Source organism: Strigops habroptila, chromosome 8 (genome assembly GCF_004027225.2).
Source record: "Strigops habroptila isolate Jane chromosome 8, bStrHab1.2.pri, whole genome shotgun sequence".
Taxonomy (NCBI): Eukaryota; Metazoa; Chordata; class Aves; order Psittaciformes; family Psittacidae; genus Strigops; species Strigops habroptila.
The window spans coordinates 48,585,119-48,608,186 of record NC_044284.2 but is presented as its reverse complement, the minus strand read 5'-3'; the positions used below and the strand labels follow the sequence as shown (position 1 = coordinate 48,608,186).

General features: G+C 36.2%; 1 protein-coding gene across 1 annotated transcript in view; it reads left to right on the top strand.

Annotated features, from left to right (window-relative positions):
• ADGRL2 (adhesion G protein-coupled receptor L2) overlaps positions 1 to 23,068 on the top strand; it is a 320,846-nt gene that overhangs the window by 129,461 nt on the left and 168,317 nt on the right. The window contains exon 2 of the mRNA XM_030494592.1: positions 9,697 to 9,737. The gene's annotated coding sequence lies outside the window, so the exon portion shown is untranslated. The remainder of the gene's footprint in view (positions 1 to 9,696; positions 9,738 to 23,068) is intronic.

Sequence of the window (23,068 nt, the reverse complement as noted above, 5' to 3'; positions counted from 1 at the left end):
GAAAAATAGTCTCACATATACAAATTGTTTAGTTTCATATAATAAAAAAATATATGAATCTCAGCTACTTGCATTTAGTATTCATGAAGTGGCAGAAGTACTCACCAAGCCACTTTCAGTAATTTATCAACAGCCCTGGCTAAGTGAGAGGTCCCACTTGACTGGAGGTTAGCAAACGTGACATCCATCTACAAGTAGGGACAGAAGGAGGATCTGGAGAACTACACGCCTCTCAGTCTGATCTCAATTCTGGGGAAGGTTATGGAGCAGATCATCTTGAGTGCCATCACAGAGCACATACAGGACAAGCAGGTGATCAGGCACAATCAGCATGGGTTTATGAAAGGCAGGTCCTGCTTGACTAACCTGATCTCCTTCTATGACAAGGTGACCCACTTAGTCAATGAGTGAAAAGCTGTGGATGTTGTCTACCTAGTAAAGCCTTTGACACTGTTTCTCACTGCATTCTCTTGGAGAAACTCGCTGCTCGTGGCTTGGGTTGGTGTACTGTTTCCTGGGTAAAAAACTAGCTAGATGACTGAGCCCAAAGAGTGGTGGTGGAGTTAAACCCAGTTGGTGGCTGGTCACAAGTGGTGTTCCCCAAGGCTCAGTATTGGGGCCAGTTCTTTTTGATACCTTTATCAATTATCTGGATGAGGAGATCAAGTGCATCCTCAATATGTTTGCAGATGACATCAAGTTGAGTGGGAGTATTGATCTGCTTGAGGGGAGAAAGGCTTTACAGAGGGATCTGGACAGGCTGGATCAATGGGCTGAAGCCAATTGGATGAGGTTCAACAAGGCTCAGTGCTGGGTCCTGCACTTGGGTCACAACAACCCCATGCAACACAATAGGCTTCTGGAAGAGTGGCTGGAAAGTTACCCAACAGAAAAGCACCTGGGGGTGTTGGTTCAGCTGGCTGAACATGAGCCAGCAGTGTGCCCAGGCAGCCAAGAAGGCCAACAGCATCCTGGCCTGTATAAGAAATAGTGCAGCCAACAGGACTAGGGAAGTGATCATCCTCCTACATTTGGCACTGGTGAAGCCACATCTCAAATACTGTGTCTGGTTTTGAGCTCCTCACCACAAGAAAGACATTTTGTTGCTGGAGCAACAATTGCCAAAGGGCAACAAAGCTTTTAAAGGGTCTAGAGAATAAGTCTTATGAGAGTGGCTGAGGGAACCAGGGTTGTGTAGTCTGGAGAAAAGGAAGCTCAGGGGAGACCTTGGCACTCTCTACAACTACCTGAAAGGAGGCTGTAGTGAGGTAGGTGTCAGTCTCTTCTCCCATATAACAAGTGATAGGACAAGTGGAAATGACCTCAAGTTACACCAGAGAATCTTTAGTGTAGATATTAGGAAAAATTTCTTCACCAAAAGGGTTTTCAAGCATTGGAACAGGCTGCCCAGGGAAGCGGTGGAGTCACCATTCCTGAAGGTATTTAAAAGATGTGTAGATGTGGCATTTAGGGACATGGTTTAGTGGCGGACTTGGCAGTGTTAGGTTTGCAGTTGGACTTGATGATCTTGGAGGTCTTTTCCAACCTAACTGATTCTATGATGCACCAATTAGATTATAAGTCTTGAGCTTAGAGCCAAAGTGCTCAAAGCAGAAAAGAAGATTAATTTCCATTTTCACCAGGAGAAAGCCACATCTCTATTTGTTCTATTATTCTGATGCATGCATTAATATTTCTTTTGTTTTCATTTTCACATATTTCCTTTCGTGATATACAAGCTGGACTACAAATATAGCCATTAGTAAGATAGTTTCCGAGTATGTAGAATCAGAGAAAGAGATGCTTGCTTTCATCCTGGTGCAAATTGGGAGTACTTCCAGTGGTACCATTGAGATTACAATATTGTGGAAATGAGACACAATTATATTTTAAATCTTCCTTCCTACCATGTCTTCATGTCTCCAGGTCCAGATGCTCTTTGATTTTTGAGCACTTCTGAGCCAACAAAGATGCATTGTCATGGTCAGAAATGTTGGATAACATTGTCATGAAAATAACTGAATTAACTGATTAGAGTACAATTCCTTATTTCATTATGCGACTAAGATATTGAGCTGTCTTACTCTTTTTCATTGCAACACATGTAATAATTTATACAGCAAATTCTTTCACTGTGACATACATTGTATTGATGTTTGAATGAAGGGAAGATGTAAACCTAACAATTTTACCCACAAAGATAAATGATCTATTCAGTTTGTTCACCTTCACCTTTAATGAGCGCCTCCATTTGCACCTGCATAAAATGTGATTTGCAAATACAAATTTAGTACGTATTTAACACATACTACTACCACTGTTTTTTATGATTGCGTTTTTGATCTCCATATGCAGACCTTTGGTAATGTCAGTTCTGCACATCTCAGGTATTCTATGTGGGATTTCATTCAATCCCCTGTACAGAGGCCCTGTACAAAAAAAGGGCCTCTTTTGCATTTAGTTTAAGAAATACTGTATCAGGACAGATTATTTTATACAAAAGTTCTCCAAGTTGATCTCACATACTTCACCAATTCCAGATGTTAGTAGATGTGCTTGTCAGCAAAGCTACCTGCCACCATGTTTCTGACCTGGGTAGAACTCTGGTTTACTGTTTCTGGACTCTTCTTTTATTTATTCCTACCATCCCTCTCCATTCAGTCCTGTAGCTTAAAAAGTTTGACAGAAATTCCCTCCATTTTTATCTTGAAGGCAGACGAAAGAAATGTGCATGTCATTTTGTGGAAATCACAACACCTCTATGATTTTTTTTTTTTTAATTGCATTTCCTGCAGCAGAAATGGGAGCACAGTCAGTTGGCCCAGAGGAACTCCTAGACACATACAGCTGGATAAATTCCTGCTGTTCGCTTTTGTCATGCCTGTAGGCATTTCTCAACAGTTTTCAGTTCAAATGCACTTTTACCTCTTGTTTAATTTTGATTTGTCTAACAACATAATAATACCTTTAGGGAGTATAAGTGCTACAGTAAGAGCATACATAAATTCTGTATATACATATATGTATGTGTGTGTGTGCATAACATACATAAAAACTGAGCAGTGCCTCCTCTGTAGTAGTTCCACTCTCCAGCTTGGTTAAGCTGTAAAAAAAAATAAAATATGGTCACTTCTACAAACAAGGGAAATGGACTCTGCATTGATAAGGCTTTATAGAAAGGTTCTTTAAAATCAAGTAGCATTGAAACTAACTGATCAGAAAACTGAGCAGAAATTGTTCCAAGCAATATACCAAGCAGTGAGTCTTTACCCTGGCGAGAGGGAGAAGGAGAATATGTTGAGCACCTGGAAGTGGGAATCAAAAAAATGAAACTTTGGAGAGTTTTACTCAGCTTTTGAAGTTTCCTGTTATGCTACCCTGTTTCTCTGTCACACAAATTTCTCCCTTCCTTAGCAACTATATGAAAAACGGAGCTGCAGCAGCTACTGGTACCAGATTCCATGTGCTCTTCCTGAGGCAAAACATTCAGGCTGCAAAGAGCCGGGGTCAGGAGAAATGGGCGGTTTTCCCAGGAAAATGTCTGGTTTGGTGAATCAGGAAGAGGCGCTGCGATGGATACTTGGAGTGCAGCAGCTCCTGGAGAAGGCACCTGCAGAGAGCAGGGTGGTGCTGGGCAGTGAGTAGCAGGATGCCAGGAGCTCTGCTGGTGCTGGAGGGAAAGGGGGCCCTGCTGGATTGCTGAAGTGAGTTCTTGTAGGTTATAAAAAATGTAGTGTATTATACTCAAAATGAGGGAAGGGGTGGGGTTAGGTTAAAACAGAGACTAAGGAAAAGCTTACTTGGAGAAGGAATGAAAGGTGGGGAGGAGACAAACTATTACTGAAAATTAAAGGCGACCCATGGCAAAAATTTACAAACTGCTGATAAGAAACCTTGTAAGAACAGTGTGTCCCCTATGGAACCGTGTGGCATGCCTTAGTTTAGAGATTACATTGTATTATACTCTATTGTACCCTGCGGAAAGCACACCCTCACCAAAATACTGTTTTGAAAATGTTTAACTTTTGATTATTACAAATAAGCACAAACAAGTAAAGCGCTTGATGAAATTCAAAATACTTTAACAAGTCTGCTTTTTTTTGTATAGGTAATTATTCCTAATATTTGTTGGGTATGTCTTTCATATAATTCTAGACAAGAATCAAAAGGACAGAAAAATATGTTCCAGAACTGGAATATTTATACTAGCAATACACATGAATAATCCCAAATATATCAACCTTTAACTCAGTTATTTCTCATGAATTCATAAAATTAACAAATTCAACAGGAATGTGCACAGAGGAACATATAATAACTGTCCATTTCCACATTTTCTGATTATTTCTCTTCCATGCATCTTTCTTCATATGGCCTTTGAGCCCATAAAGAATAAAGTCAAATTTCCTCTCTTCTGTACTGCAGTAAAAACCCAGAAGGTCCAAAAAGTATCCTTTGATGACAAGGCACTGTTCTGTGGGGGTTTTTGCAATATCTTTTATGAAAGTCTCCAGTTTATGAACTATTCAAACAAGGAATATATTGTTTGGCATAGATTTCCGGTTGTATATGGCATAGATAATTTTAACACTATAAAATTATTATTATAGACTATGCACCAGATTCTCAGATGGTGGAAATCAGCATAGCTCTTCCCATGTTACATGAATCAACTTTTAAATGCATTTTTTAAGTGGTCACAAGTTATACTACAAACATTTTGTAACCTCTAGCTATGCATGGATATTGGATTCTTTTGGTATAAAGTTTTGGAGTTTTTTAAGTTTTAATTTTAGTACAGAATTGCTAACCTTGAACTTTAAATGATCTTTCCACCCTCTATGGCACAAATGTTTGAACACAGTATTAAAACTTACAGTGTACAGTTATATATAAAGCTTATATTACATATACAAAGCTACAGGGAGATACCTATTTTAAACTACTGGGACCAGCCCTGCAAATATAAACAGTTTTCGTTTATAAGATTAGACCTATTGATTAAAAAGGTATATGTGTACATCTTCAGAAGTACTGATGTGGAAAAGCATTGTAGATTCTGTGACTTGTAGTTTCTCCCTCAAAACCTTAAAAATATAACAACTTCACTGATGGATTAGGAGACAGACCTGTCATATGACATGGGCCCACAAATGTTAGGCTTCAGCACTTCAGCTGGAAAAGTCTCCAGGATCCTCAAGAGACACTCCATGTAACATGGACTTTCATGTTATATATGATTAAACCCTTTGTCATGTGTGAAAAGCATACTGGGCACATTTTTTCCTATATTTCCTTAATAAATTGATGTTTTCGTGCTTTTTGGTTTTGGGTTTGTTTTTTTTTTTTAATTATCCTGAGTTATGAAGCCTCTAGAAAAGCTGCTATGGCTCACATAGAAATAAACTGTAGAGTGACTTTATACTGCATGGTCAGGGGGGAGGATCAAACCTTGTTGTCATTGACAAGATGTAGAATGGTTCTGACTCCATAATACCTCTTGGAAACAAGAGTGGTCCAAGTCAACTCTCTACTTACCCAGGGTTTCCAAAAATCTTTAAAACCAGCAGTAATCTGAGATCTTATTTGAAAATGAGCTGTGATAGTTCATTACATGTCAGTAGATGAACAGCGATGAAAAATGAATGTAGAAGCAAGAAGCAGTGTAGAATATTTAATGCAAAAAAGCAAAATCAACTAACTGACTATTCAAGGACAATCTTCAGAATATGCAGAATTATGTTTTAATGCTTTATGTCTATTATTTTCTCCTATAGGTCTGACTATAATCCAATCTAATTCAATCTAATGCATTTCTAATGTGTTTTTCACCATAGAAGCTAGGCACCATTAGGAACTTATCTCTGTTCCCACTTTACCTTGGTGACGTTTTCAAACCAGACAATATTCTATGTCAGAAATATCAAGACTTCCTATAATGTGAATTTAGTAACCCCTTTGTACTTTTAGCTTCCTGACTCTTTTTACTGTCTGCATTTCAATATGGAGTCCCCAGTATCTGCTCATCAGTCCTAATTACTTTTATTTTAGGCTATGTTCCTGATTTCTGGGCCAAGAAGTTTAAAGAACTATGATGTACTCTGACGAAGCATTTAATCACGGCTGAGTAATCAAACAAAAAGCTTTTCAGGGCAGGGTGGAACATGGGAGGAACCATATTGTCTGCCCAATTATTGTGTTTCCTGTTCTCAGCCCTGAAACAGTTCCTGCAGGGACGAGAAGACCTGCCCATAGCTTGATGGGAAGAGTTCCTGAGTAAGTAGGAGCCATGTAAAAAGGGAGTGGTGGCAGAAAACAACATAAAATCAGTGAAGTGGAGAAGATTTAAAGTATGCACACTTTCCACCTCCTAAAGCCTTTGTCATCAGGGTGCAAAATTCTCTAGAAATATTTGTGGCTGTGGATGAGGGGCAGGGGAAACCTCGCCATTAATTCCTAAGAGGCATTATCAGGTGCATCAGGGTTTGGCTGTAAATTTGCCTACATTGCTGTGGTGCACAGAGAAATGAGTGAGGAAATATCTGATTAAAGTGTACATTGCTGCTGAGGCAACTGAATGTTGCCATAGCAATTGAGATGAAATGTGCAAAGAAGTGAGATAATTAAATCTAACCCCTTTAGTAGTTTTGATAGTCAATGCACTGCCAATAGGAAAAGTTATCCACGGTGTTAAAGATAAAATATATTTCTTGTGGAAGTACTCCTTGCTGGTATTTGTTGTTCTCTTTCTAAATGCATTGATTCAGGTAGCTAATTTGAATGCTCTCTTTATTAATCAAACACAGTTTTGGCCTTGGTCTGTAACAGCCTAGAACTTCCGCTGACTTTCTGTATCATGGGAACTCTCTACACAAAATATCCACAAAGTTTTTATTCCCCCCCTCCTCTGTGTACAGTACAGTAAAGCCAGGGCTGTCATCTCTAAGCTTATAGTTCAATAATATCTAGAACGTGCTGCCCTCTTCAGGAGCTGGAGATTAAAAATAGGTGATTTTGTTTATTGATTCAGAACTGAGCAAACAGGAACTACAGAACTGAATAAGTTGGGGTTTTGGGTTTTGGGGGGTTTTTTTTGTTTGGGTTTTTTTTTGTTTTTTACATTTGTAATCCTAATGATAGAAACACTGAAAGTAGTTGCAACATTAATAGACAAATCTGATTTTTAAAAAGGAAATTAAAAACTTTTTGGCATTTCTTAAAATTTGAGAACTGGGTGGTCATACTCACACCCTCTCAGATTATTTATTTCAGCCAGTGAAAGCAAAATCTAGGAGAAGCCTTGACTCACTTCTAAAATAATGATTCCATATTCTATATACCAGCAAGTAACCTGTTATTAAAAATTGTTTGTGCCCAAAAAGAACTCATACATTAGCTGTCATGCTAAACCCATTTTACTTTCAGCTGCTCTGCTCATCTGAATCCATGTAAGGATTTAAGCCACGATTTAGCAGAACATTAAAACATACACTTAAGCACAAACATTATTGCAATGACTCATGTGAAAGTATTGAACAACTTGTGTATCAGTGTGGAGGCTTGCACACATGCCTGATAGGCGAAAAGCCCACAATTTTCAGATCATATCTTGCAACATTGTAAGTCATGTTGTAGACTCTTCAGCAGTTAAGAACTAGAGACAAAGTCTACCCATTTGCGAACATAATTCCTGTGAAGTCAATAAGAACTTTTGATCATTTATGGAATGATGACATTTTATTGGTTTACAAATATCTTTGGAAAAAAAGGGGGGGGGAGCTCAAAAGCTGAGGAAAGGCAACTGTTGCCCTGCTGAAATGAATGGATTTTTTAGGTAAGAGCCCCAGACAGCCAGTGGGTTAATGACTACCTCACCCAAACAGCACAGTTTGCAAACTGTGAGGGCTGAGAAGCAAAGACCTCTGAGAAGGACGCAGAAGCCAGTGTGTTGTGGGAACCGGCTCAACTGAGATGACTGGTCAAAGGGTTCGTTTTAAGCTTATGTTAAATACTGTTTCTCCAGCCGAGGGGAGCCCTATTTTCCAGAATTTCATACATGAAGCAAAAGAGATATTCTGTGCTACATCTCACATGAAGCACCATACAGGAGATGTAGCCCACAAAGAATGAAGCAAAAGTGGCTTTAAGCCATCTCTGTAGATGCTCAGGTTCTAGGCCAATGAATCTCCATGCAAATTAGAGCAGTCCTCAGGGACTGTTCTAATTTACATTAGTTTTATCCAGGCTCCCTATATTCTGTGCTGTGCTGCAACCTAGATTAAGTCTGAATTTCTGCAGCACTAAGCACCCTGGAAATTCCCTTTTTGCCCAAGGCAAACTCCATGAACGGAAATAACTCCTGTACCATACTGGGGAATTCTTCTCAATCTGGACACTCCCTTACCTGTAAATAGCTGTATTTCATCCAGTGGTATATGCAGTTATGGTGAGAACCTGCAATCAATCTATCATAGTTTCTGGTTTTCCTTTTTAAAGGTAATAGCCCTACCTAGAGATGAACATTTTTTTCTAAGTGGTTTGTGACTGTATCTCTTGGTTATAGTAACATTTTCCAAACATAATTTTGAATGGAATTCCTTAATTCTCTCCCTTGCATGTTCAGTTTAGTATTTAATTTTCTCAAAGAATGAAAATAGTTAGGAATAACAAGTGTGGTTAAGTGTTCTTCCTTCTTTGGCATAAAACTCTTAAAGCTACATACAAGGCGGATACAGGCAGATTCTGTACCTAACCCTGGCCACTTCAGCAGGAGTAAAGTTGTATTCTGTGTGAGAAATGATAGCCAAAATCAGCCTATTGTCCTGAAAACTTTTTATTCTCGAACTGCACAACTGGGATACATAGCACAAGATGTTATAGAAAAGTTAAAATCCTCTCTAGGTAGATAGTGAGTGAAAGTGATCTCTCTCTGTTCAGCCTTTAGTTAAAGGAACTGGTAGCAGTGATTCATTTCTTTCTAAAGAAAACAGAATAGCTATGATGTCAGGTATAAAACAGACTGAAAGGGATAATAGAAAAGAAGGAAGAAAAGAGAGTTAACTAGTAGTCATTCTTTCATTTCCACATCACAGTTAAAGCATGCTGATAAGGTGTATTGTGCACTTAGTACTTTCTCAGTACCCCAGCCTAACCATTGCAAACTTCTAACCCATGAGCAATCTTTTTCTAAAGTGAAATGCAAAGGCTGATTAATTATTTTAATAACTGTGTGAAGATTATTTTTTAAATCATATTACAAATTTCTTAATGTGTTAAGAAGAAAATCTTTAACATTTCACTTATAATTGTCTCTTTTCATCTTAACCCTTCATGCACATGCTTTTACGGTGTTTTCTCCCATTCCATAGCAGAGTGACAGCAAGGCCATGGTTTTATTTGCAAAAGCACAATCACAAGTTGGATGCCAAGATCCCATGTCTGTGTTTTATGAACACTATGCAGATAAATTCCAGCTGGCACACTGTTCTAAATACAGATATGCACAATAGCCTGTGATTTTTTCTAACCCAGTACCTGCTACGTACACATCCTATATATTCAGAACTGCATTAAACTATTGATCTATGATTTGTACACATATATTCATTTTTTGTTTTGATGCTGATGCATTGTTTGGCAGCTAGAATCCCTGCAGATAAGAGTATAATAACTAATAACAATTTCTTTGCTTTCTAGGGTCTTTATGGCAGAATGATGAATTCCATCCTTCCAGAATGGTAAGCAGAAAGCTATTTCTGTTTCTTATAACAATGAACACAAGGTAAATTCTTGTAAGAAAAGATTGCCAAATTGCTTAAGAAATAACTGTACTGTACAATTTCATAATTATATGGCTTATGCAACTAAAAATATTTGAATATTCAAATCCTGTAAGCTACCTAGAAAGATTTGCAGAACATTATGCTAATTATTCAAAATAACATAAGTTAGGATTTAATATCCTTGTTAGAAATGCTGCTGACCCAAGAATGCTCAACTTTAATTTTTGTTAACAATTTATTACAATGTGTAAATTCCAATAAACATAAATACACTGTTCTATCAGTGAAGAATATAAATATCTCTCTTCGTTAGCCTGAGAAAGGATGAGTTCCATAGCATGCATGGCTACTTGAATTGTATAAAATTGATCTTTATTTATGTTTCACTAGGGCTTTGCTGTATCTGTGAATTTAAAAATATAGTAGTTTCCAAACTCAGACATCACTTCTGCATGCTATCATGTTGTTTGAAAAAGATGGTTTCATTTGTCGCTCTCCTTTTTTTATGGATGAAAAAGGCAGTATTTATTTTGCCCCTTGATCATAACATCTTTACAATCAAATAAAAAGAAAAATTCATCATACCATATGTGTAAAGGTCATCCTAAAATAACACTTCTGAGCAAACTATACTGAATTCTATGAGTATGTTGCTAAGGACAAATGTTTTTCCAACAGGTCTTGTGCATTCACTTTACAAAAAAAACTTCTTTCCCACTACATAAAAATGTAGTTGGAAATCAACATAAAACCATCATGAAGTGAAACTACTGTTACAGTGGAAAGAAATATTGCTCAAAAAATATCCCATCGGAGCACAAATTCTGACTTTAAATGTGACTGTTTCTTAGTGTTACACTTGAAAGATCTTCCATCTAATCCCAAAAGGAACTCAAGACCCTTTAAAAAAGGAGATTATTCACAAACATTAATGCGTTGGAGCTTAAAACAGTCATAGATTTAAAATATGTGAGGCTGATTTTCTGCTGTCTTTGATAGAAACAGTATCAAAGCTGCCAGTGTTCAAGAAAACCAATAGCAAAATACAAGTTTTATGTTGAACTTTAAGAATGATGACTTGATTTCTGATGAACATGGAAGGTTTGTTGTTCTTTGAAACTTCTTTCTAGGAAAGTAAAACCCACAGGTTAAGCTGTTTTGAAACACTTGGTTTTGACCTGTAGATTTAGTCCTCTGATAATATCAATGAGGTCTGCTTTGGCAAAGTCTGTATCATACTTTTACCTGCCTGCTAACAGGGGATATTTCAGAACTATCAGGGCTAAGGATTCTTTAGGGGTGTATCTGTGATTAAAGAGAGGGAAAAGTCATGTTGAACTAAGAGGGGGGGAAATAGTTTAAAAAAAAAAAAAGAACAGTCCAAACAGGCACGAGAACTACATTTAACCTCCTTCATCCACAAACATAAAAATGTTCAAGAAGAACTCAAGAGTCATTTTTAATCAAAAAGATTAACTATGTGACAGTTAAGTATGTTTGGGATTAAACCATCAAAGGGCCTGTCTCTTTTGTGTATATTTGCCTACTAGCAGTAGGTCCTTGGCACAAGGATTGTATATAGGTTGAAGCCACAGACAGGCACTTGCACTGCATACACCCTATTCTGCAATGTTCATTAGGCAATAATATTGTCAAAGGTAAGTGTTTACCACCAGCTTTAGTCTACTTAAAATCATTTTAGCCTGAGGCTGATCTTGTGAAGAAGGCTTGGGGGAAGGGCAGAAGACAGACAAAACATTTCATTTTTCATGAAAACAAATGTATTCAGCTACTAACCTGGTTTAAGGTAATTTACAACTCTAAATTTGCATGTTAAGTGAAATTAGAATTATTTTTATTTTGAGGCAAACTGTGTAATTTACACTATAAGCAAAGAAGATAGGACAAAGGCTTGCACCTTAAGGGTTACTGCAACAAAGACAGCAATAGATTCTTTTGGAGAGAATTAATTTTTATATGTATAACCACGTACACCTCAATGAATTTTCCCTGATACAGGGAAATACAGGGTTAGTCTACTGATTATGGATTTCCTTTATGTAAATATTAATTCGAATATAAATATATTTTCAAGTTGGGTGTCTTTTGTTTAAGGAATGGGAAACTGAGCTTCCTCATATTCTTCCCTTTCAATCCTGCAAGGCTTTTTTTAATCCTAAAACCAAAATAAATATCACAGAAGAAAATAAATTGTTGAATATAATTAATATCACTTAAAGGAAATACACTTTCCTTCTCACTTCTAACTCTAGCTGTGCTTGATGGATAAAGATTAAATGCTCATTACTATGAACAGTCACAACAACTAGATTTTAATCTAAAAATGGATTATTTTTCTATATATGTTAATAAATGATCTGTTACCTCAAATTATTCCTAAACACATAACGTTTACTGGTAGCATTTCATTAAATATATAACCATTTTGTCATGAATTTTTAATTCCACAACTTTTAATGTATGGAAAGTCATGCTAGATAAACTGAGAATGTAAAAGATCCACTAACGTACGTGGAAGACCATCACAGCCAAAAACTGAAAATGACAAAAAATAATTCTCGCTTTCTTCTCAATTAAAACTCTGCAATTATTCTTTTAGATTATAGCTCTCTTTTGGGATTCGGGTTACACAAAACTTTTTGGTTCATTTCACAGGAATAATATTCATTTTAATTAGCAAAAACTATTGATGGGCTTTTCTCTTTTTTACAAGAGGGAGTTCACTCGGTGTACTGATTATAAGTAGTAGATTATCCTGATAAATGAAAAGTTCTTGTCTTTCTGAACAGCAGTTGAATATGTTATCTGTCTTCAGCCTTGTAGCTTCTTTGTTAGACATCACCTTGTTGAGACAGAATGACTTACTTGGTAAGTGGTTGACCCGATTTTTTGTCTGGCACCCTAACATTGCTGGGCATTATGCCAAGCTGGATTCTGCAGCTATTTATGACTGCATTCAAGGTTCAACTATGCAAATCACAACTATTAGCCAAAAAACATAGCAGATTTGTTTTTTAAACATTTCCATAGCTCACAAGGTCAAAGCATTTGTTTTCACAATTTTAAAATATAGTTTTGTAAGTAACGATCAGTAATGTTTAAAGAGGTTGTCACCTTTTAACATTTTATTTAGACTGAATTAGACAACATAAGCATTTTTCCTTGTGTGCTACAAAATAATCGTATGGAGAACAGGAATAAGAGACACGAGATGAAGTGAAAAAATATATATCATTTTATCTGTTTGTCAACATATTGGCTGCACAATACAGAATTACAATGAAATAAAAGGCTGATGAACTATGACAAAAACCTTTGAAGAGTGCAGTCTTCCTCCTGAAGGCTGCCCTGATGAAGCTGGCTGCAGTGAGCTGTAGAGAAGGGCAAGGCTCAAATGCCTGCCCTGCCCCACAGTCTAGGCAGCTCCATTTGCCTGCGCAACTTCTGCTCCTAGTTGGTGTGAAATCAGACCTGAATCCCAAGCAAATCCTTAGCCAGTATGTATTCACAAATATTTTTGCCTCTGTTATTTCCCAGACTTAAATCCATCCAGCATCTTTTTCATGGATTGCAGTTGCCCTTTAGACCTGTTCTTGCACCATGCGCTGAAACTGTAGTGGTTTGCTAGGCTTCAGCTTGGGATATTTCTGTTGGGTTTGGCTTTGGTATCGTCACCACTCCCCCGCCCCTTCCCATGACATTTGAGCAACACCGAGACTGAAAAGTAAACCTTGTGCAATTTCAAAAGGAGGTAGCACTACAGAAGTTCTTTGAGTTGTGTTTGCCATTTACTCTGTGTGTTGTCCAGTATCAATCCTGATTTGAAACTTTTAATAATCATATGCATAGGCTGTCCTGGTCACTATCATCCTGTAGATTAGCTGTTGATTTGCCTCAGTTCTTTGAAGCAACAGTGAAAACATATTTACAAAACTAGCAGCAGTGTATGTGATGTAGTAAGAACTGTGTCTACAGAAAATAGAAATGTGATTTAAACACATATAAAATGATTGCCATAAGCAGAATTTGAAAGGAGGCTGTGTGCACAAGATGTGGCAAGGCAGATTTTAAAGACATATCTCTCTACCATATTCTAATTTCCTGACAAACTTATGAAAAGTATTAATAAACCTTACACAAGCTTATCTATAAAAAATACAAAATTAAAAAATAATAATTCTATTAATCCAACACTTTAAGATTCTTTGACAATATAATACAAATATGCATTAGATAATGTGTAATATAGAATATAGAGAGATGGGTATAATGATATGATGGACTATATATAGCAGACAATATAGTAAAATGAGACATTTTCTCTTAGAGAAAAGGGAAGTAGACTTAAGTACGTGCAGTGCAGAGTCTGTTTTCTAAAACAGATTTGGGCATATTTTGGATTAAGTCCAAATTTTGTGACAGAATCCGAGGTGAAAGCACATGTTCCTTTACCAGGTGAACATCCTTCACATATCACCAAGTGTGGATAAAGGTTGCTTAATTTATTGATTGTAACATGAGATAATTAACAAGGCTGAACCTCTGGTTCAGAGTATTTCTTCATCTGAAATAAAGGATTAACATTGAAAAACTGAAATAAAACAGTTCTCTGTTTTAACAGTTTGCCTTATCAGGCAACAGTTTTCTTTATAGTTTTAATGCAAAACCATTTTTTAAAGAATCTTTTGACTAAGAAAAACAATCTGAGTGTGAGCTAACAGTGGCTGAGTATATTTTTCATTTGTGAGATGCTTTTTATTAATCACTTCAGTTTTATGGGTGATAGTAAAATAATGTGTTTCAACAGAAGTGAAAGAATTATGGGAGAAATGATGTGAAAGAGTGAAGAATAAAGCTAATAACGACAAACTAATTTGTCTAAGTCTGTTTTATCTGTGTTACCATCCACTTAGAGCAGAAGAAGGACTCATTGATCTTAGTAAGGTTTCTTCCCTTAGTTAAGAACTGCAGGACTGAGACTGTAGGGCTTTCCTGAATCATCTATAACAGTATTTCCCATACTCCTTCTAATAAGGTGTGAAAGATGCTTCCAACAAATAGGGAAAATACATTAAAGGGGGAGGGGAGGAGGAGCAAGGTGAGAGGGGAGGTTGAATTGGGAATATGGAGATTTTTCATCAAATTCATAGGGTTTCTACAAAGAAGTAAGAGTTTGAGCTTTGTTAATAGAGTACAAAGCCCCAGAATTTATTCATAGTTCAATTTATCTGCTTTAGCCAATCCTTTTTTAAAGAGTCCCCTCTCCAATGAAAGGCACAGAGCACTGTGTTAAGGCAAACACTAGCAACTCTGTCCACAGTCAAATCTAAATAATACTTAAGAAACTAAATCCAAGACATTAGCAATAAAAATACTTAGCATGTATTTCTTTCCTGGAGCCCACATGGAAATTGAATTCCACTGAGCTGCACTTACACGGAACAGAATTCAATTAAAAAAAAAGTCCTCCTGGATTCCACACTGTGAAAAGCCCTTGCAAATTTATTTTAAGGACTTCGGGTGTGGAGCCTGGACATAGTTTTATTTTATTTTTTAATGGAATCAGTCTTAACGTCTAAGGTTATTCTTTACTTGCCTCTGCTGCACAGTTTTCACGTATAAGCCAACTGAGGACAACTCGTTATTAAAGAAGTCGGCAGGTGTCCTGTGCTCTGAAACATATTAAATAAAGAACTCAACGGGATCATGTTGACTGTAAGCTACACAAAGAAACTAAATAATGAAGACAGAAGCTCTTCAACAAAGACCAGTTCTGCATAAGTAAAAAATGTCTTGTCAAAAAAAAAGTTCCCTTACAGATTTTTACTAGAATCTCCATTTTGGTATCTTCTGAAAACATGCAGTCTGTGTATTTTAGACACTTAAACTTTCTGACCTGAGTCTTATGCAATCAACAGTGATCAGAATGGCTGGAACTGAACAGTCAAAATCTGCCCTTCTCTACACAGCTTCATTACTCAACAAAAGAGCCATTGCAAAATGGCCTCGTTATCACTCTGAAGTTTGTTGAATTGCCTTACCCATGTCAATATTAATATGAAATAGCTCTAGGAAATACAAAGAAATAAGTAAAAAAGAGTCACTGTATTTTTAGTTAATATTTTTCTAATGTATGAAGCCTTCCAGCCACGGAAACGTTTAAAATACAGTCGCCTTTGAGATTTAAATGTATTTTGGGATAAGGTCATTTAAAATCACATTACAAGAATATAAATACAATATAAAAACAGTTTTGAAATTCCCACTTATTCTGAGTTGCTGAGTAATTGCACCAGACAAATAGTTTTAGAGTGGGCTTTAATATAAGGAATCACAACATTTATTGGATTTTCATTTATTAAAAAATGTTCTCATCCAGCGATTGTTTGAAGAAAATTGACAATTAAGAAATCTAACTAAGTCTCTTTTTGAAGAAAAATTAAACTTGATTTAATTCTCTTTGGAAAAAAAAAAAGTTGACTTCAATAGAAGTAGGTCTGGGCAACTGAGAGTCAATTGGAAAACAAATTATGCTAAGTGCATCCAGACTCACCGAGCATCTTTAAGAAACAGAGTGTTCATAATGAACCAAAGTCTTCTGACAGCTTAATATGACTTTAAAAAAGCTAATATGAAAAAAATATTACAAAACCTTTGCTGACCAGGTGTTTTCCCTTTTTATCAATACGATATATTTCTATAATGGCCATCCCATGCTCTGTCATTAAAATGTGAGCTTTCCTTTCAGGTGCTTTGCCTCAGACATATGGAATTCTCATCTGCAGTTTTTACCTCCACTCTCCAAGTAAATCACACAGGGCTCCTTGAACGACAGTTTGCTGCAAACACAATGCCATACTCTGGGAGTCTGAGTTAGTATGAATTTACTGGGACAATTAAAAATTGCTTCTCCAAAACTCAACATCAATTTTAATACAAGACATAAGATGACACATTTCCTGTATCTGTGATTTCGAAGACAATATTGTTGATGAGATTTAACAGGTATAAGTATTTGTAGGACTGGGGATATGACCTTGGTTCAGCAAAAGTTTGCTCACCTAAACCTGTGCGTTTGCAGAAGTGGAGCCCCAGATTATGTTAAGTTACAGGTGAAAACTAAGTATGAGGCTCCAATGTCCTGATGCCATTCGTTGATACCAATAATTTATCCATATCCTATTAATTTTTTCAAGAAGGAAACAAACAATTCTCTAATATTAATTTTTCCCTAGACACAACTTAAACTTGAGTCAGTTGCTATGTTTGCTAATGTCTTGTTGTCAGCCTAATGTCTCTTGTACGGGTAATTATACGTTTAATAGAAAACTTCCCAGAAAGTTCAGATGAAACCACAAAACTAGTCCAGTTATATGCACTTCAGCCTCAATGTGTGACAGAAAATTTTTATCCTAACATTTTTTTCATCTTAGTTGCCATTGTCAGCTCCCCCAGCAAAATCCATAGTGATCCTGATGCTTTCTTGAAATGAAATATGTGCACATAGGTCTGCCTGGGTCAAAAATTCTACCAGCACTGCATTACACAAACTCACTGCCAAATGCAAAAATACGTGTAACAGACAATATGTTACAGCTGAATTTGGAGCATGATACAGACTGAGAGCTATGATTGTGGCTCAGTCTATATGACTGTCTTGCACTGCAATCCCAAGTCAAAGAATGTTGTAGGAATGTGGGAGCTTACCCTTGGAGATCTCTTGAGTGAAGCACAAATAGCAATCTCTAAGTGCACTGAAAGAGTGAATGACCAAATAAATTGAATGCATTCAATCACTTTTAAGACATCTCATCTGTGTGTAGCATTTTGATCCTGTGCTTGAGTAAATGTATGATTAAATTTTTATTAAAAGTTAATGCTCCTGTTCTAATGATAGTTAATTATATATAATTAAAATGAAAGGATTAATAATATTAAACATTTCATCAGAGGTAAAGATAAATATAAATACATATATTGTAGTATGGTTAAATATGAATATATAATATTGAGCCTATATTATCTTCAATGCATTATGTAAAATAGCACATGAATAATATAATATATGAAATACTATTATATTCTGGGTACTAAGTAAATTAAAGGCCTCGTTCAGTACTTCAATGTTGTCCTAGGTTCAGCTTAAACCACGACAGACGTTCATAAAATCTATTTGATTTTGGGGGGCAATATGCAAAGAATAGTTGACGTAGCCTTAAAAATTATTATACAAGGTCCCTAGGAAACAGATGCTTACACTACATTGCTATGTCACCTTTCCATGTGAAAAGTGAATGACAATGCTAAGTGACATACATTTTAGCCACAAAAGAAATTGGGTTTAGAGTCATAGATTAGAATTTGGAAATACCTTATGTCTAAGTAACCCTGAATCCATACATCTTTATAGGCCTGATTTTCAGAATCTTTGAATCAGGCTATAAATATTCATACACAGGGTATTCCTCTTGCACATCACTTGCTTATATCTGACGTATCTAATCACAAAAAAATTTCAATATTTAGTGAAGCAACTACACAACTTGATCTCTACCCATAGATACACCATGTTTTAAACTGTAACGCTCATTCCAGTTATCAGTTCCACCATTAGATACAGCAAATCTGTATCTCCAGATGTAAATTGCTATGAAGCCACTGAACCTTTGTCCTGTAAATTTTTGTGCATTAACATAGTTTAATTGTGGTAGCTTTTTAAATTGTGTAGTTTTATATCAGAGAGATCTTTTGGTCTCTAAAAACTATAAGGAACTAGTATTTTTCTAACAAGACCTTAAGACCCCCACAAGAATTTTAAGGATTTTTATGAATCTCTGTGCATTCTTTAGCTAGATTTTGGCATTGTTTCAGTGTCACTCCAATACAACTCAATCAGTTTATTTTATAATTAAAAACAAGGAAATACTAACAAAAATACATAATATATGGTACTCATGTTTATAATAGAAACATCCATAAAGAAAGAAACATGTTCTAACTCTTCTCATTACCCCAAAGGGAATTGCATCTTTAATCACACAAAGCACAATGGCTTTCTAATTTTGTTTAAAGTGTTTCAGTACTTACAAAAACCAGATCAGGTTATTGTAAATCTAGAGCAAATTAGAATCATTGGCCTCTGCTCAGCTGTATTCAAGAATACTATGTAAATCATAAATTTAAAGGCATACTAAGACACACATCTGTTTCTATTTTGTAGAAGTTAATAATCTAACTTCAGAGTATTTAAACATTACTTTCATTAACTGGAAAATTGTGAAAAATAGAGACTGCTATAAGTTAAAATGTGTTGCTGTGTTATGCTAAGGGAAATGTAAAAATTGGAAGTCTATATGGTAGAGCATAATTTTCTGAGGGATATGTGCCACTGTATGTTCCATGACCTTGCAGCGCCTCTATTTACTGGGGAAAACATCACTTACACAAACAGAGCTGCATTGCTAAGTAGAATCTGCACCTGCACATAGTAGATTTCAATTTATATTTTTAGTAGCAAATGTCTTTCATGACAAGGAATAGATGATGCCTTAATTCCCTAAACCTATATAGATAATGACCTAATGACTTTTCTTACAGTTAGCATTCTATAATCCACATAAATAATCTGCAGATCAATATGCATATTGCAACTGATTTTAAAGATATTTTTGTCACTAGAACTAATAAAAATGTTGTGCTGCATAGATCAATTCCCAGTATATACTTATTTTTATAAACCTTACTTTGTGGTGTAACGTGTACACTATCTTATAAATTGCTTCATACTATAGTTCTTATTGAAAATTTTCATTTATTAACAGATTAACACACGATCTTATACTGTATCATAAATTAGGTGTCATGTACAACTTATGTAATTTGCAAAGAACCATTGTGTGTGATTCATTGGAGAAATGCACCACTGCTTTTCATTTTTGATTGTGAAGAAATTAATTTCCCCAAAGGAAAAAAATATATTACCCTATATGTACTGATATTCTTGAAAACGTAGTTGAATTCAGTTGCAAGGCAGTATAGAGATGGTCTTCCAATTTTAGCACTGTAAGAAAAGACCTAATTCATAAGGTTTACTGTGATATTGGATTGGTACATGGTATAAGGTGATAAATTTTGACCAATAACTTCCTTGGAAACTCAAAACTAGGTTGCACTAAGTGGAAAAGTTAAAATATGCAGAATATTAAATTAAATCTTTATTCAGAAAAATTATAATGTCAAAAATGGAATTTCTATAGATTCTTCTTGTCTTCAAATATTCTATTTATTAAAAGACATCCAATCTTTGGGAAGTCAGATGTCACTTATATGCTGTTTTGCTTGTGCTAAAATTACCTGTGGTAGTAGATACTTTGCATTAAAGCTTAGGGTGCATAAAGCTGAATGGGATTTATGTAAATAACTGTATGAATATGTATCTCACCTTTTACCCATGCTAATTTCAATGAGCTGTATTTGAGAGGGAATTATATTAATATATACAACTGATAGGGAATTTGCACACTAATTTTACTATCGACAGAAATTCTAAAGAAAGCAAATTAAATCAATGTAGCTTTACAGAGAGGTGACAGAAAGAGAAAACAGAAAGGCAAACCTGGGCACTTAAATGGTACAATGCAAATTTGTGGTCTATTCTTCAGTAAGATTCAGTGCTTGCATATGCAGGAAATTCTCCCATTCCTGTGTAAGCATACAGAGTTAGCACCTTGCTTTCCAAGCATGCAATAAAAGCTGAAGTATGTTGTCTTACTGATACATTAAATGTGGTATTATGATTTACCGGATATAATATGAAAATACCATATTTTGGTGCTGATTATTCAACAAACAGTAGCCATTGCTCATAGTGAGTTGGGGAATAGTGTCTTAATTAATTATTGAATATATTTTAATATTTATAATTAGCCGTAGAGCTAAGCAGTCAATCGGTGTTCCTCACAACAGGAGCATGGTAGTAATATCATTCTTTGACAGCAGTGTTTTTAGAAAGGCGTAACCATACCTTCAATCAGATTCAAATACTATTTGTCAAAAACATCGAGGTCTGTCAGAAGTAAATGATCATTTAATTAAAGAAAAAAAGGTGGAATATCTTTGATCCCTATACTTTAGTGATATTAATTCCCATGTGCTGCAGGTGTTTGTAATGCATAACAAATCATTACTGAAACAGAGGCTTTTATAGGCAGTTTCGGTGAAGCAAAATGACTGTTCTTACAGCTGCCAGAGTTACACCTGGCAATGTAACATAAGCATGACAAAATGTGAACTAGAAGATGTAAGCCTGGAAACAAATCTGGGTCTCCTTCTCCATACTCTGCCCATGCCAGCTGAGATGGATTGCAAAGCAGTGCTGATGTACAAAGTTGATGGGGAGGGGGGAGAGACTGAATTTGCTGCTGTTTCTAGGCTCTCTGACCAGTGATCCATGATGCATCTGTGGTATCCGCTCCAGAGGGAGCCAATCACATAACTGTCAGCATTTCAATGGCAATCAGTACCAAGAGGAAAAAATATATTCTTATAAAAAAATATAAGGGACCAAGTCCTTGGTTTAAACCGCAAAACAAAATCAAAGCAAGTATAACCAATCAGCTGAGGTTATGAGCACTTCCAGAGTGCCACGGGAAACTGAGAAGCAGAACCAGATGAACTGTACGTAAAGCATGACTTACACATCATCTTGATTAAAGCTACCAATTGAAAATTCTATATTAAAAAAAGAAAAGGACAAAAAACCCACTTGTTCTTACGGAATAAGACCTGGTGGCCCACTGGGAAAACACTAAATGTGAACTGAAATATGCAAGTTTGGAAGCAAATATGGCTTTCATGCCCTGCCTTTCGATAAGGGAATTTGAAAGTTGCAATCATGAAGTGAGGAAGTCCCAGTGGGAGATTCTTTTCTGTTCATGATTGATCGTGAGCACCCTGTTCACTCCTGTTCATAACCTTTTACCATATCTCTGAACTTGATTATTGTGACTATGGACCAGATTTTCATGTCGGCATTGTATAGAATTCCAACAACTTGACTCCTAAAGAGAAACGTGGAAGGAATTTAAGCTTTTAAGTTTAAAAACTCTTCTGCTTTAATGCTGCCTACCTGGAGAAGATGTCCCTGTTCAATAGGCACTTCCATGTTTTTATATTAAATTTTCCTACAGCTCTAATGCTCATCATGCCAAATATTGCTTTAGTCAAGATAAACCAGACTAAGGAGCTCTGTGCCTGCATCATTGCTAAAGCTGTCTGTAAAAGAAAGCTGAGCAGTTAAAGATGACCGTCATACTTTAAGTGCACCTGACACCCACCAACACAGTTAGCCTGTCACTAAACCCAGCAGTAATCACCATTTTCTTTTAAAGGTGCAGCTTTATTCTACAACCAGCAGCTAGAAACTAGTCCAAAGTGTGTGAAACAGGATGAGTTCTCTCCTCTGCCTGAATGGACTCAAATGTGTATTTCTCCCAAGCTAAACAGGTCTCTACCCCACAGCTTGATTGGAGATGGAGATATTCTCCATTTCTCCCACTGAACTCATGCAACAGGCAGAAAATGATTCAGGGCTAGATTCACTGGGCTAGAAAGTGAGAGCACCAAAGGCAACATGGCTCTGTAGTTTAATGATTTGGGCAATCAACTGGAATGGGGAGGTCTGTGCTGTGGTCAGTAGTCCAAGAATTTGATGTACTTTATCCCATAACTTCTCAAGAAGTAAGTTTAAACTTATCCTCAATGCAGGCATCTAAATCTTTACGGGTTTGTAGAACTGTGCAGACAAAGATTAATATCTCTTCAAATCTTGGCCTACGCCATCAAGAACATGGATTTTAATAGTGCCTAGGATAATAATATTAGGTGCTTGCATAACAAGAGAAAAATCCTTCATGGATTCATACTTGCAAATGCAATGGTTTGCCTTTGAATTCTCCATTCTTGGTTCATCTTTTTTTTGCATCAGCTTTCATTTTGTAACACACAACAGAAGAGTGTCCAGTGTCCTACATAATAGCTAAAAATACTCTGTAATGGATGTAAGTTCTAGATCTGCAGTTTGATAAAGCAAATCCAACCCTAACCGTCCTATGATTTTATAGTTCTGTCAGAGCTATAAGGGTTCAGTATAGACACCCAGTCCTTCTCCCATTCAGTTTCAAATCTTCCCATTCTGTTAGATCAAGCAGCAGGGTAGCAAGAGGTGAGAAGAGGTGGTGAAAATATGCAGTGACCACCACACATGC